The sequence below is a fragment of the Calidris pugnax genome, unplaced genomic scaffold (assembly GCF_001431845.1).
Source record: "Calidris pugnax isolate Ruff unplaced genomic scaffold, ASM143184v1 scaffold56, whole genome shotgun sequence".
Lineage (NCBI taxonomy): Eukaryota > Metazoa > Chordata > Aves > Charadriiformes > Scolopacidae > Calidris > Calidris pugnax.
Window position 1 is genome coordinate 4,258,588 of NW_015090839.1, and position 9,370 is coordinate 4,267,957.

Consider the following 9,370-nt stretch of genomic DNA (forward strand, 5'->3'; position numbering starts at 1 on the left):
CCCCCCCCCCCACCAAATCCTGCCCCCGCACAGGGCCAGCCCAGCGCTGCTTTTCGCTGGGGCACAGTCGGTCTCCCCCCATCACTGGGGCACACATCCAGCCGCATCTGCAGCCCACGCAGCCTTTGGGGAAGATGAGAGGAAAGCTGCTGCTGCGGCTGGGAAGGGAGGTGGCTCTCCCTTCTCCCAGGCGTATGTAGAGCTGCAGACACGCGGCTCCACAAAGCACCGACTGTTCCAGCCTCCTCCCAGCACAACGGGTGCTCGCACGACAAGGCGGCTCGTCTCCATCACTCCCCTCACCCCTGGGGGACACCCGAGCACAGCCCCAGCCATGTGCCTGCCGCGGGGCAGAGCAGAGGCAAGCAGAGCAGAGCAGACAGCCCATCACACCTACCAGCCTGCTCTCATCTCCTCCATGGAGAGGACATGGGGAGTCAAACAGCCCTGGAGCATCAGAGAGAAGAGGGAAATCACGGGGCTGTTGGGATGGGCACACCGGTGCATCCCAAGACAACAGGAGCAGGGACAAGATGCATAGGAAGGACTTGGGTTTAGGATCCTCCCACCCCCCAACACACACCTACCACAGGGGGGTGGCCCCCACACACGGGGGTGAGCTGGGCACAGACGGGCAGCACACAGCCTCTGCTGTGCCAGTGCTGCAGGCTGGCACTGCCTGCACCCGCTGCACTGCCTTCCTGCCACGCTCCAGCCATGCCCACGGTCAGCGCAGGGGGTGTCGGGAGTGATGGATGTGACAGAGGAAAACACAAGGAATGGTTTCTTTCCCTTCAGGCAGAGAAGGAAGTGTCACATCTGGACACGCTCAGCAGACGGGCTGAGAAAGGGACAAGGCATTGGGAAGGAGAGGAGCCGTGGGCCGGGAGGCGCAGCATTGCCCTGAGGATGCGGTGAGACAGATGGCAGATTTGGCAGCAGGGTGGTCACGGAGCGACCTGCAAGCTGCAAGAGCAGGCAACACGACACTGCGCAGGGGCTGTCAGCCCAGCCTGGCAGGTCTGGGGGAGGCCGCATCCTTTCATACATGCCAGCTCCAACAGCCAGCATCCAAGATGCTCTGTGGGCAAAAAAGCTATGTGGGATTGGGGGGAAATGGGAAAAAAAGATCAGGACGGCAAGTCTCTGGGGCAGGGAAGCGGAGAGATTGTCCCTGGTTTCTCTGCACAAACCTGCCTTCCCTGCACACAGGGCCAGGCAGGCAGGCTGGGGCTCAGGGAAAGGCTGGCAGCCCCTGTGCTGCTCTGCCCACCCTGCCAGCAGCACCCACCCCAGAAGCCACCCCTGCCCTCCACAGCATCACCACTCATGTGGAAGAAAAGAAGGAAATGAAACATGAGGTGCTGCAGCAGATGGCTGCAAAAGGAGCCTCCCCAAGCCTCTGCCCGCCTTGTTCATCCAGGGTGCTTTGGGCACAGCAGTGCCAGCACCAGGAATACAGCCGGCCAAAGAGATCTGGGGGTGCAGGCAGGGAGCAGTGTCCCAGCAACAGCCACTGCAAGTCTCTCCACAGCCCAGCAGCTATTGAGGCCCTGCCACAATTAGCAGGAATCAGACAGGCTCTGTGCCCATTTTGGGAGAGATGCTCAGGGACGCAGCATTGACACGGATGGGTTTTCACAGTGGCTGGGTGTCCTGGCCCAGTCCCAGCCCAGGCTCCTGCTTTCTGCCTGGTTTTGCAGATGCTGTTCTCCCTGCCTGCATTCCCACCCAGCACATCCCAAACCTGCCACTGTGAACGCTGCTCTTGTGAGCACTGTGAACTGGGTGGCCCTCCAGTGAGCTCCCGAGATCCCATACCCGGCCTCTGTGGTACCAGCAAGGCATTTACTAAATGAGCGAGGGTCTCCACCTCCTCATCCACTACACGGCTAATGTAAGGGGCAGCTTGGCACACGCTGTGCGCCGGAGCTGCCGTCCCTGCTCTGGAAAGCATTTCCCCACACAGAAACACAAAGAGCCTCCAGCCAGTCTGAGGAAACCCAAGGTGAGAGTGGACAGGACCTCAGCACTGCCGCTGCCTCCCAGCCTGGCTCCTTGGGGCAACCAGTGCTTCCAGTAAAGCATGGGCACATCCTGCCCTGAAACACCCCTCTGATCCACCAGTGCCAGCACCACACCTGCTTTTACAAAAAACTGTGTAACCACAGGTGCTGCTGAGGCTCTGGCTCATCCTGACATCCCTGTGCAGACCACAGCCCCAGGAGGGCGAGCAGAGCTCTGCACAGGCAACCAAACCCTCCTCCAGAGCGATGGGGATCAATATTTAAGTGATGCTGAATCCCACATTGTTGCCTCTTCCCTAGGGATAGGACCACCTGCAGGACACATCAGACTCCAAATCCTGTTCAGCTGCTTTCCTGTTCAGCACAGCTCCATCACGGGGCACATGGATGTCATGCTGGAGGGAGGAGGCCAAAAAAGGACTGCAAATCAGGAGTGAGAATACAGAGGAGGGGACCAGGAAAGATCCTCCTAACGCTCACCATGGCACGGAGAGAACCTGTGCTACAGGAGCTGCAGGACCAGCCCGAACCTGAGAGTGGGCTCCAGGGATGCCACTGGCACTGTGCAGAGCACCAGGCTGGTCACGCACATGGGTATGGCCACCAAACCCCGCTACCTGGATTAGCTGTGTTCAGTGAGGAAAGTGATGTACCATCCTGCTGACACAAAGCCCTCCCCGCTTCCTACCTCATGAATGAGGTGAGCTCCAGGGAAAGGATAGCTCTCCCAGAACACTCAGGAAGTGGGCAGCCAGCCGGCAGCACCAAGAGCAGGATCAGACCCCAAGTTCAGCAGGTCCCACCACACACTGTGCATCCCTTCTCCTGCCCGCGGGAATGGGGAGGACACAGTGCCATGGCATGGCAGGCTCCCAGGGAGACACCCCTGAGCATCACTCCCAGCTGGGGCTTTAAAGGCTACACACATACAGAAATTTATTCTACCCCCAGGATATTTTCCACAAAAAATCCCAGGCCCGAAGAAATGTAGGGTGAAATCCTTCCTCTGCTGAAACCAACTGCAACATGCTTTTCATGGGGGCCAGAAATTCACCTCCTCATGGGAGGAAAGAAATCCCTGAAGCTTGACTCTGTGCAGGGGCTGTCCAAATAAAGAGCCAGCCCCTCAGATGTAGCTGAGTAGTAGTAGTAGGAATCCTGAAACCTAACGATTACCCTGGAACACAGGTAAAGCTGTAGTTGTGACAGTGTGCATACGTACCCAAGACAGAGCTTAGGGCATGGTCACAGTTTCTGTAAGTCCAGTTACTATAGTTCTGCATAGTTTGGTTTATCAAGCCCAGTGTGTAGGATATCAGAGGACCATATTTGCAGAAAACATCCATCCCCTGACTTTCCTGCAATGACTGATCTAACCTGAAGGTCTTTAAAACTCACCATTCTCAGGAGACAGCCTCGCCACTGCAGCTGTTATTAGCAGTATTTGCTTTGTTGGGGTTTTTTTTGTTGTTTCTGAACAAGGAAGAATTTGATGAAATTTCACGGAAGAAAACACAAGAAATTAAAAACTCAGATGAAAGAAAATTAAACTTGATGAAAACCTCCCAACAGAAAAACGCAATGAAACTGCCTGATGACAAGATTAGCAGCGGCGTAATATGAAAGGAAAAAGCAATAACGAGGACTTGGAACTAGAACAAATAAAAGAATGATGACTTTTGGAAACATATACCTGACTTAAAAGTAATCAGACTTTGTCTGAACTAAAAACTTTTTAAATTAAAAGATGGTCAATTTAAAACTGGAAGTTATAACAACCTACATGCTAAAACCTCAGATTACTCCCATCAGTGAAAAATAAGTCAGTAGAAATTCATGTAGAATGTCCTTGCTGCCAGATCTGCTCACCGGCTAAGCACCTGGAGCTAAAGCCTGATGAACTGCAAAAGCAGCCCTGACAGCAGCAACCTTTTTGAAAGCAGAGAAAAAAACAAAAAAAAAACCAACCCCAAAACCCCCAACCCTCCCCGATTTCAATTAACTTAGTATACTGATTAGTTTAGTCAAAGTTCAGAAAATTACTGCAGGTTAACGCAGGAGAACCTGGTTCCCTTCCCAAGCCCAATGAGGATAAAGTGTGAGAAGATAACCTCGACTGGTTCTGAATTCTTAAAAGCCAGAAATAATCAGGTTATATCATTGGTTATATTTTACATCTCCTATAATAAAATTCTGTTCCTATAATATATTATTATAGTAATACAGTATAGTATAGTAAAACACTATACTACTGTTAAATTAATTACATATACAAATAATGCTTTCATAATCTTTTTCTTTTCTGTTGTGTTTTATTTAACCAACTAGACACCATTCTTTCTGCATTTTGAATTGGATTTCATTTTCCACTGAAATATAGCTGGACCAAATTTATAATAAATAATGAAGTGGTATCTAATAGAGAAATGTGTCACTCACCATCTTCTAATGCAAAAAATATAGACATTAAGAATCTAAATAACCATATGTTATGCTGTAAACCCACTCAAGCATGGTGCATCCTCCTGCTCAGCCCTAAGCACCACAACATATTCATCACTGAGAATCAACTTGTCCTTAAGAAAAGATCAGAACTGCACAAACACAGCAAGATTAAAACTAGGTACTTAGGTCATGGCTTTCTTATCACTAATTTATATTGTGTCTTTAATCCATCCATCCTACTCAGCAGCAGGTCAAGAGCCAAAAAAGGCACAGATCAAACTTATTCTGAAGTCTATGAAGTTTGGTTTGTTCTTTTGCCATTTTTGTCATTTTTGCCATTTTTGTCATTTTACTTCCCTTCCATGAAGTTCTGCCATCTGTGACCTCTCCCTGAGAAAAGCAGCCCAGAAACACAGGGAATGGTGCATGTCCTCAGCCTGGAACCTGCAAGCCTTGGGAGTTTCTTAATGGTGTAGAGACCTCCAGACCGCTGCTTGCAGGCCCAGGGGAGCTAGGCAAACCTCCAAACTTCTGGTCATTTCTCTAATGCTGCCTTGGGAATTATCCCATGGTGACCAAATCTGTCAGAAGACAGGACAAATAATCACAGAAGCACTGAGGCTGAAGGGAGATTGTCTAGTCCAGCCTCCTATCTCAAAATGGGGTGAGCTAGGGGAGGTTGACAAGGCCATGTCCAGCAGGTTTTGAATATCTTCAAGGATGGAGACTGCTCCAAGCCAGAGCCACACCCAGACAACCACCCCAACCTGCTGTTGCAACCAGGTCCTCTAGCCAGGTAGGTCCCAAGCTCCAGGCTAGCTGGGATCCTAGCTGCAATGGTGAGCTGTGGCCCATGGTTGGCCACTTCCAAGCCTCACAAGGCATCCCTCAGCTTCTCAGCCCTCACATAACATCTCAGCTCCTCAGCCTGTGCCACTTCCCTCGTGTGTCATCCTAGCATGGGTCATCTTGCTGCATGAGTAGTGCAGCAAGGGGACTCCTCCAGCAGGGTCACCTTGGCTTGGCCAACACAGGGTCCCCAGGCCTCATCTCAGGCCACCATGGGCTCACTTTGGGCCACAGCTGGGAGCTGCCTCCCAGCTATCCTTCCAAACCCAAGGTTAGCCCTAACTCTCCCACCTCTACCTTCTCTGAATTTTGGTCTCCACTACACCATCCAATGCAATACATCAAAAGGGCTTTTTGTCTCAAACTCCATCACCTCCTGCCCCAGCTAACAATAAAGTGCTCCCTGGCATAGCAGGTCCAGAGCCCCTTTCTCTCTCTGTTAGGGAGAACTCAAAATTACATGATGACATATTTTTCCACCTCTCCCAACCTGCCTTTTAGCCCTTGGGGGTCAGTGGAGCTTGGCTCACTCAGATCCTGCCTTCCTCACAGCTCACCCACAATCTGCAAACAACAAGACACAAGATGTTGGTGCTGGGGGCAGGGGAATTGGGTCACCCAAAGCTTTCCCATGCTCCCACTGAACAGGAGCACTGAGCCTCTCTGCTCTGGTACTCCATTTTAAACATATCTTTATGCAAAATCAAACTACGACAGCTCAGAGGACCCTCTTTGGTCAAAATGGTACCCACAGCTTCTCATGGGGACTCTGCTGGGGACTGCACAACTGATCCCGGGTCTGAAATGCTTTCACACCGTGGCGTTCATGCTCCCCAGAGGCTGGGCAGCATTACAGTAATTTCAATTAGGAAGGCGATTTCTCAGCCAAAGAGGTTTTTTCTGCAGCCTTTAGCATGGCTGCAGCTCTTAATGCCAATACCACCAAGGTTGTGGGTTGTACTGGGACAGGCGAGGCAGGACAGTGCTGGGGCTTAGGTAACCACCAAGATGAGTCATTAAAAGCCAACCTTGGTGAAGAGGCATGAGATGGAGCAGCGGCTGAACTGCCAGAGAGGTGAGGGTGACACAGGGACTGGGACAGGGAGGTGGGAGAGGGGAGCCCATGCCCCTCACCAGGCTACTCCACCCCACCTCCCCCTGGCTCTGCAGGAGAGGGACCTGCCATGGGGCCTGCCGTGCCCAGTCTCACCCATTAACCAGCAACAATAGCAGCCTGGGCGATGGGAAGGGCCCATGCACGGCTGTTGTTTCAGTGGTGGGAGCAAACTGCTGCCATTGTCCCCACCTAATAACAAGGTGCGATCACAGCCTAATTACCAGTCCCAGCTACCTCTGAAGCAGTAACTTCAAGCCAGCTTTTAAAAGACTTTTAGGCATCTTGAAGTGCAAGTAGATGCCAGGTGGGGTCCTCAAAAGCTCCAAGACCTCTCATCGTGTAGGGATCTGACAGCTGGTTAGGGATTGAATGTAACCAAGCCATAGCTGAAGGAAATTGGGACCGGAGCTGCTTTTCCTGAAATAATCTCAAAGCAAACCCGCTTTGGCTCTGTGCGCAGTGCATCAGCAATGCCATGTTTTCTTCAAACTTGCAGCTAAGTGCACGGAATATATTTACAGCAATTAAAGCGGGTAAGAAGAGCTGTTTCACCAAACGCAGAAGTTCAACAGTAGAAGGCTTCGGTGTTTATAGGACTCATGGAGGAGTCAGCATTTGCATAGCACTCTGCTGTTTCCCAAAGAGTTTAGGTGACTGATTAGTTTAATATCAATTGAATTCGCCTGTGGGTGTTAGAAACATTTCTCCCTCTCCTTGCTGCTTTGGGAAAGCTCGCACAGTCTGTTAAGATGAGAGTATTTCCTGCGAGGGATATTTTAAAGCAGCGACACTCCTCCTTTTACAACTCTGCAGATGTAGGCTCTGAAGGTGTGATGAAATCTGCCTTACTTTGCCTGGGGCCAGAAGTCTCTCTGTGAGGAAGGAGGACAATATTTACCTGCGAAGGCCTACACACAGCCCTGACCAGCATCTCCAGCAAGCACTGCTATTTCTGTCCCCGTTTGCAGGACCACCCTGTGCTTACCATTGCCAGCAGCCACCAAACCAGGGATGAACTAGTTAACCTCAGGGAAAGCTTTGAGGAGAAAAGCAACTACAGATTAGAGTGTTATCATGCAAAACAGAAAAAAATAAAAAGTAAGAGAGCTGAAAGGCATTCAGAGGAGAGCTGGAGGAAGACAGGAGCCAGGATGCTGCCATGAGAAGGCGGCAGAGGTTTAAGCTTACGGGGAAGCCGGAAAAGCCCATATGTGCTATGGAGTCAGAGGCTGCAGGGGTGCCGGCGGCCTCCCTGCTTTTTATTTATTACTTATTTGTTTGCCAATGGCTCTTTGCCAGGCTACTTAAGACAAATCCTTCCTGAAAGAGCTGTTTCTGCCTCCCTCTCCATCTGCTGCCCAGCCCTGACCATCACTTTGCAAGGCGGCAGGGAAGGCAGCAAGGCCAGGGTTCAGGTCTGGTCTCAGAGCCAGTCTTTCTGCCTTCTGCTTTTTCCACACTTTCCCCGCTCTCTCCTCTGAAAAAATACCACAAACCCCTTCAACAGCAGCTTTTATTCCAAATGGCACATTTTGCCTTCTCTCCGCTGCTGAGACAGGCAGCCTGACATGTCACACTGCATCGTAAAACCCCAACACGGGGCAAGGGGCTTTCTCGTACCTCTTTTGCCCACCCAGCTTTCCCCTCACCTCCTCCACCTCCATCCACTCCCCTCTGAACTCTCGGAAAGGGGAGGAGGCAGGAGTGCAGATCAGTGCTGGAGATGGTGGCTAAACAGTTAAAGGGAAAAAGATGTTCATGCAGAAATAACATCTGCCGGCCAGACAAAGGTCTCTCTCTCTTTCTCCTGGATAACACCCCTTCTGTTCATGAGGTTTCTGAATTGCAAACCCACTGTGCAGCACTGCTGCTGCTAGAAAGGATGGGGAAGCAAGCGAGGGAGAAGGCAGGGCCTTGATCTGTGGAGAAGTCGTAAACTGGGGGGAGAGCAGCTTGGCCAGAGCGTTAGATCATCCTGATTAAACAGCCCTTTCACAGTCATCAACCTCTCACAAGCTGGAGGGAGAACCAGGGAGAGAATCCCCCTTTTCTCTCCCACCAGCATGAAGCATTTCTAACACCATCAGGTGTGGCTCCCGGAAGGAGGATTGTGTAGCCAGGATGACGTGGGGACCGAGCACAAGCCATGGCATGACACAGCGGTGGGATGACATTTTCTCTCATATCAGGGGACAGCAGCACAGGCCGGCACATGGGCACTGGGAAAGGACACCGAGGGGCTGGGACACGATCTCTGCTTCTGCCACTGATGCGCTCCAGCAGCCCAGGGGAGCCCCCGCACCTCGCTGGGCCCCAGCTGCCCATCAGGAGCCCAGGGGAGCCCCCGCACCTCGCTGGGCCCCAGCTGCCCATCAGGCTGGTGGGGACAAGCATTACTTAAAGCCACTCCAGTACGTGGTCCAGAACCAGGGCAGGAAAACAGCACCTAAACAGAGCCAAGTACCCCAAAATCTCCTACAGCAGCGAGCCAGACCCATTGCCGGACCCACAGAGTCCTCCTCGTAAGCTGTACCCACCAGCGCGGCGCTGGCACAGCCCCCCAGGGGGTCACGCAAGTTGCCCCGAGCATCCCCCGGTGCAGTCCCACGGACAGGCCCACCCGGGAGGCGCAGCTAAGAACGACACAGGGGGGCGAGGGGGGGCGTAGAAGCTCAGCATTCACCCCACAGACGGCGCGGCGACACCCCCACCCCAATCACCCCACCGGCAGGACGCGCCCCCTCCCACCCCTGACCCATCCTGCACCCCCTGGAGACCCCCCCAACAGCCACCCCCCGCCGGCTGAGCCCCGCAGCCCAGAACGCCGTTCCCTCCCCCGCCCCGGGACTGACCTGCTCGGTGGAGACCCCGGTCCCACTCCGCTCCGGGCCCCGCGTCCGCCGCCACGCCACGCCGCGCTCGGCCGCCCCCC

General features: G+C 52.8%; 1 protein-coding gene across 2 annotated transcripts in view; it reads right to left on the reverse strand.

The window, feature by feature from the left end:
• The window catches only part of TMEM63C (transmembrane protein 63C), a 33,805-nt gene that overhangs the window by 24,188 nt on the left and 247 nt on the right, over positions 1-9,370 (reverse strand). The window contains exon 1 of one of the 2 annotated variants that reach the window (XM_014942066.1): positions 9,291-9,366. The exons of the other annotated variant lie outside the window; for it this stretch is intronic. The gene's annotated coding sequence lies outside the window, so the exon portion shown is untranslated. Of the gene's footprint in view, positions 1-9,290; positions 9,367-9,370 lie in introns of those variants that run through there. 2 annotated transcript variants of the gene reach the window in all.